The sequence below is a fragment of the Felis catus genome, chromosome X, assembly GCF_018350175.1.
Source record: "Felis catus isolate Fca126 chromosome X, F.catus_Fca126_mat1.0, whole genome shotgun sequence".
Taxonomy (NCBI): Eukaryota; Metazoa; Chordata; class Mammalia; order Carnivora; family Felidae; genus Felis; species Felis catus.
Genome location: NC_058386.1, coordinates 66294157 through 66301153, shown reverse-complemented (window position 1 = coordinate 66301153; position 6997 = coordinate 66294157). Strand labels below are relative to the sequence as shown.

General features: G+C 34.0%; 1 non-coding gene across 1 annotated transcript; it reads left to right on the top strand.

Annotated features, from left to right (window-relative positions):
• Positions 1-3885: 3885 nt before the first annotated feature.
• Positions 3886-3990, top strand: LOC111558820. Its single transcript, XR_002739957.1, has one exon. It is a non-coding gene; the product is annotated as a U6 spliceosomal RNA (small nuclear RNA).
• The last annotated feature ends 3007 nt before the right edge of the window (positions 3991-6997 follow it).

The following is a 6997-nucleotide window of genomic DNA, read 5'->3' as shown; positions in this document are numbered from 1 at the left end:
CTGACAGGTGCTATTGGCGGGTGATGGGCTAAATCGGTGATGGGCATTAAGGAAGGCACTTTTCTGAATGAGCAATGGGTGTCATGTGTAAATGATGAATCACTAAATTCTGCTCCTGAAACCAATACTACACACTATGTTAACTAAATTGAATTTAAATAAAAAATAAAAATAAGTAAATTAAAAAATAACATTGTGCAAAACATAAACAAATAAATAGAATTAAAAATAAAAAGACTAGATTTTCAAGTTAATTAAATTCTTCCAAATACCAGTCATCAACTCTTGAAAGTGTAACTGCTTAGAATTTTGTAACTATATACAAAGCATTGTAGCATTCCTACATTCAATCTATTATCAAGTCTTAACAATTCTCTTCTCATAATGTCTCTCATATCTGTCATTTGTTTTCATTTTTATAGCCACTCATTTATAGGAGTATAGGTTCTAGGTCATCTCCTTGTGTTTAATTCATCTTACCTTCAGTTAGGAAAATGGTTTGTCATAAATAACATTTTCTTGCTAATAATAGCTAATTCCACATGTAACATCTCAGTTAATCCTCACAACACTATGATGTAATTAGTGTTATTATTCTTATTTTATATAAGATTAAACTGAAGTGCAGAGATTATATAATTTGCTCAAGATCACACACTTAGGCAGAGCCAGGCTGTCTGATTCCAACTTCCATGCTTTCAGTCATTCTACTATTGAAAGAGCCCAAGAACTAAGGGCATCTCCTTCCATTTTACTGAATCCAATATTTAATGCCATGAATCCTAAACAAAAAGATCTGGAAGGAACCTTTGACTCTATCTAGTCCAGAGATTGCAGACTAGTGGCTTATGAAAATATTTTATTTGGTCTTTGTGTTGTTTTAGTGTAAATTCCTTGTCAACAATTAAAATGGAAATATTTCACATAAAAATTGGAATTATTTAATTCTCTACAAAAATTCAAATATTGAATATACATTACCACTTAGTCACAAACATCTGAAGCTCAGTTATTTCTGTCTGCTTAAACAAGGCATATGAGCTTTAGTTAGACATGTCTCCACTTCTCCTTCACTCATTTAGCTATTTGGTCTTTGTGGAAATTTGCACTTATGATCTATGGTTTGCTTGAACACCAGGAACTTAGGGACACTGACTTACCCAAAACCACATAGAGAATTCGTACCAAAATCAAGACTAGAATCTAGGTCTATTTGACTCCCAATTAAGGCTCTTTCTGCTATGTGATGTGTTTCTTTTTATGTGTCTTTAAATAAGTTTTATCTTTTGCTATCAATATTCTCTCAACATTTCTTTTGGCCTGCTCATTATTTCTTTCAAAACTGGTTTCAAAATTTACCCTATACATAATTTTTCAGACTAATTCCATCTGACTCTGGTCACAAATGTATTCAGCATCCCCTTTGCATTAATTAATTTACACTTGTTGATATGCTTCTTTGTATAGCATTCATACATTTCCTCAGTATATATTTTATTTCCTCACCTAGACTAAATTTCTTATGACTAAGGATATCAATTTGTGCAAAATTTGTGAAGTTGGTGAAAGTCATGTTAGATCATTCCAGCTTCTTTCTCTGCCCTTTAGACTATCCAGTGCCTACTCCTGTGTACTCTTCCTATTCTTATCAAAGCTTTTTTAGAAGACCTCTGTTATCAATCATTTGACAAGTGTCCATGTACAGGTGTCCTGCAAGCTGAATTTGGCCAGCAGTCATATTATGTTGGTATACAAACATATTTTCTTAGTTTAAATGTTTTTATATGAGATGTTTGCTTTCTAATTCATCACAGGCCTCTTTAATCCTTTTTTTTGGGGGGGGGAGATATTAAATGAAGAAAATGTGGATTTTTTCTAGCTTTATTGAGAAATAATTAACATATGTCAATGTATATAAGAAAGATATTCTTTTTTATATTTAAATTCAAGTTAGTTAACATACAGTGTTGTCTTGGCTTCAGAAGTAAACCCAGTAATTCATCTCTTACATATGACACCGAGTGCTCATCCTAAAAAGTACCCTTTTTGATGCCTATCACCCACCCACCTCCTCTACAGAAACCCTCAGTTTGTTCTCTGTATTTAAGAGTCTCATGGTTTTCTTCCCTCTCTGTTATCTTATTTTTCCTTCCCTTCCCCTATATTCATCTGTTGTGTTTCTCAAATTCCACATATGAGTGAAATTGTATATCTGCCTTTCTCTGACTTATTTCACTTAGCATGATACCCTCTAGTTTCATCCATGTGGTTGCAAACAGCAAGATTTCATTTTTCTTCATTGCTGAGTGTATACACACACACACACACACACACACACACACACACCACATCTTCTTTATCCATTCATCATTTAGGATCATAAACCTGGCCTGATTTACACACTTGTGTTTTCTGTCTAGTCACTGTAGATGTTTGAGTTTGTGTTCCCTGTATCATATCTTCCATTGGGCTTCTGCATTATTTTCAAGACTCATTACCACTTTTCCCTAGATTTGATAACTGAATACTTATCTTGTTCCCTGTTCTTGAGTCTAGGAAATCTTAGTAATCTTCCCAAATCAAGGTCTGCCTTGTTATGAGGTGACCCATTTCCTGATACTAAAGTAAGTCTGCTTGACTGTGTTCTGAATGATATCTGCTTCTTGATTCAATGGACATGTACTCTGACCTACTTTGGAGAAAATGATGTTCCTCCACCATAGACTCTCTCCTGTTAACTATTTGTGTAAATAACCGCAAGTTGCCTTGACAATCAAATATGGTGCCTGTCTGCCAAATAGGGCTTCCTTCCAATGTTTAAGTTTGATCTCAAGTATCTATCTCTGCCTAATAATAATATCTAGATAATAATAATAGCTGCCTAATAAGATCAAATCCCAGATCCTTTTCCTGTCCAATTAATATGATGACACTTGCAATTAATTAGGCCACAGTTCAAGAATGTCTATTGATATAACACTGTGAGTTTAAGTTAATTCCTTTTTCTAGGAACATTTGTATTCTTGAATCTTAGAAATTAGCCAATATGGGGTAAGGGAGGTTTAGAGGAGATGAAGGGGTAAAAAAACATGAGAAGAAATTTCCCAGAGTATTTCAAAAATTAATCAGTATCCAAGACTGTGAAGCTGTTTAGCATCTTGGTGAGGATGTCTTTTTGTAAACCCAAAAGTGTTAAGCATGAATGAAGACTCATTAAACATTTTTTTTCCTCTGGGAAATTATTCATAATGCAATATAAATCATACAATTAAACAAACCAGAAACATAAAAGAAAGTTATTCAACACTAAGTTCTTAGTGAAAAAGACTCAAGCTAGTTATATTTTTAAAGCAAAGAAACTAGGACTTATAAAAACTCTTACAATTTTAGCCATGAAATCATTGTTCAGAAAAAGAAGTGGTGGGCTAATCAAAGTAAAACACCTGTAAAAATTAATCTGGACATCTTCTGATTGGTTAAATTCTCAAATTTTTCTCTTTAGTTTTATCACCAAGGGTCTATAGTGTTTTTGTTAATTAAAGTAAAACTGGATTGCTTTTTAATTCTTTTCAATATTAAATACAATAAACTGCTATTGTTTCAATTTTTTAGATTAAAAAAAAACATGGAAGGTAAATTACTAGCCCAAGGTCTCCAAGAGTTCAGCACTCAGAATAACAAAGTTCTATTTCTCACAGTTACATGAATAGGCCCAAGACATCAAGGCAATGATCTAAAACAAATACACATAATATATTTATTAAATGTCCTATTGAAAATTATGCACAAGCATACACATTTTAATCTATATTTGTATTGTTGTAAATTAAAAATATGGACAAAATTTCCAGGAAAATAATAGCTATAAAATTAAGATAATTATATGCTCATTTTAGCTGCACATATACTAAAATTGGAATTATACAGAGTAGATAAGCATGGCCTCTGGGCAAAGATAGCATGGACATTTCTGAAGCATTCCACAGTTCTCTTAAAAAATATAATTACAGGGGCGCCTGGGTGGCGCAGTCGGTTAAGCGTCCGACTTCAGCCAGGTCACGATCTCGCGGTCCGTGAGTTCGAGCCCCGCGTCAGGCTCTGGGCTGATGGCTCAGAGCCTGGAGCCTGTTTCCGATTCTGTGTCTCCCTCTCTCTCTGCCCCTCCCCCGTTCATGTTCTGTCTCTCTCTGTCCCCCCAAAAATAAATAAACGTTGAAAAAAAATTTTTTAAAAATATATATATAATTACACTAAAACTTAGAATTGTCACATATAGAATAGTCTAGATGCAATTAAAATTTGCTACAAAATCAGCATATCAATTGAAATAACACTTTTCAACATATAAAGGAATATGCCTTAGAATAAGAGAGACAAAAGATGAAAGAAATATAACAATTACGTGCTGAGGGATACATAATGGGAAAGTTTTGTAAAGTTTTTCTTTAGTTTTTATTTAAATTCCATTTAGTTGACATACAACGTAATAGGAGTTTCAGGTGTACAAATTAGTGATTCAATACTTACATACAACAACTTGTGCTCATCACAACAATTGCACTCCTTACTCCTCATCATGAATTTAACACATCTCCTGACCGACCTCTCCTTTGGTAACCAATTTGTTCTCCATAGTTAAGACTCTGTTTCCTGATTTGCCTCTCTCTTTTTCCCCCTATGATTGATTTATTTCTTAAATTCCACACATGAGTGAAATCAGGTGATATTTTCTTTCTCAGATTGATGTATTTTGCTTAGCACCATACTCTCTAGCTCCATCCACATCATTGCAAATGACAATATTTCATTCTTTTTATGGTTGAGTAATATTCCATTGTATACATATACCACTTCTGCTTTATACATACATCAGTCTATGGATATTTGGGCTCTTTCCATCATTAAGTTATTGTTGATAATGCTTCTATAAACATCAGGGTGCATGTATCCCTTCAAATTAGTACTTCTGTATTCAATGGGTAAATACTTAGTAGTACAATTGCTAGATTGTGGGGTAATTCTATTTTTAACTTTTTGAGGAAACTCCATACTGTTTTCCAGAGTGGATACACCAGCTGACATTCCCAACAGTGCAAGGAGGTTCCCCTTCCTCCACATCTTTGCCAACACCTGTTGTATACTGTGTTGTTGATTTTAGCCATTCTGACAGGTGTGAAGTGGTATCTTATGGTTTTGATTTGTATTCACCTGATGATGAGTGATGTTGAGCACCTTTTCATGTGTCTGTTAGCCATTTGGATGTATTCTTTGGAAAACTGTCCATGTCTTCTCACCATTTTTAATCTGGATTATTTGGTTTTTGGGTGTTCAGATTTATAAGCCCTATTTTGGATACTAACCCTTTAATATATATGTCATTTGCAAATACCTTTTCCTTTTCCATATGTTGACTTAAGTTTTGTTGATTGTTTCCTTCACTGTGCAGAAGTTTTTATTTTGATGAAGTCCCACTAGTTTTTTGTTTGTTTGTTTTTGTTTTCCTTGCCTTGGAGACATATCTAGTAAGCAGTTACTAGAGAGGATATCAAAGCGATTACTTCCTGTATTCTCTAGGATTTTGATGGTTTCCTTTCTTACATTTAGGTATTTAATCCATTTTTAATTTACTTTTGTGTATGGTGTAAGAAAGTGGTCTGCTTTCTTTCTATTGCATGTTTTCCAGTTTTCTCAACACCATTTGTTTCAATGGGCTTTTTTCCCATTGGATATTCCTTCCTGCTTTGCCAAAGATTAATTGACCATGTAGTTGTATATGCATGTCTGGCTGTTCCATTCTGTTCTATGGATCTATGTGTGTATTTGTTCCAGTACCATACTGATGACCACATCATTGTAATATAACTTGAAGTCCAGAATTGTGAAGCCTCCAGGTTTCCTTTTCTTTTTCAAGTTTCCTTTGGCAATTCGGTGTGTTTTGTGTTTCCATACAAATTTTAGGATTATTTATTCTGGCTCTGTGAAAAATGCTGGTGTTATTTTGATAAAGATTGCATTAAAGGTGTAGATTTCTTTGGGGAGTATAAACATTTTGACAATATTTGTTCTTCTAATCCATGAACGTGGAATCCTTTTCCATTTCTTTGTGTCCTCTTCAATTTCTTTCATTAGTGTTTTATAGTTCTCAGAGTACAGATCTTTCATTTCTTTAGTTAAATTTATCTCTAAATATCTTATGGTTTTTGATGCAGTGGTAAATAAGATTGGTTCCTTGATTTCTCTTTCTGCTTTTTCATCATTGTTGTATAGAAACACAACGATTTCTGTATCTTGATTTTGTATCCTGCGACTTTGCTGAATTTGTGTATCAATTCTAGCAACTGGCGGGGGGGGGGGAGTAGTTTTCAGGGTTTTCTATAGAGAGTATTATGTCATCTCCAAATAGTTAAAGCTTGACTTCTTCCATGCATATTTGGATACGTTTATTTCTTTTTGTTTTGTGATTGCTATGGCTAGAGTTGTGAGAGCAAAATCCCTGTCTTGTTCCTGGCTTGGAGGAAAAACTCTCAATTTTTCTCCATTGGGGATTATATTATCTGTGGATTTTCATAGACAGCCTTTATCATGTTGAAGTATGTTCCCTCTATCCCTGTTTTGTTGAGGGCTTTCATCAAGAATGGATACTGTATTTTGTCCAATGCTTTTTCTGCATCTATTGAGAGGATCGTATGGTTCTTATCCTTTCTTTCATTAATGTGGTGCATTACATAGATTTATTTGAGGATATTCAACTTGCCTTACAACCCAGGAATAAATCACACTTGATTGTGGAGGGTGGTTCTTTTAATGTACTGCTTTATTTGGTTTGTTAGTAATTTATTGAGACTTTCTGCATCCATGTTCATCAGGGACATTGGCCTGTAGTTCTCTTTTTCAGTGGAATCTTTGGTTTTGGTTTCAGGGGAATGCTGACCTCATGGAATGAATTTTGGTGTTTTCCTTCTTTTATATTTCTTGGAATAGTTTGAGAAACATAAGT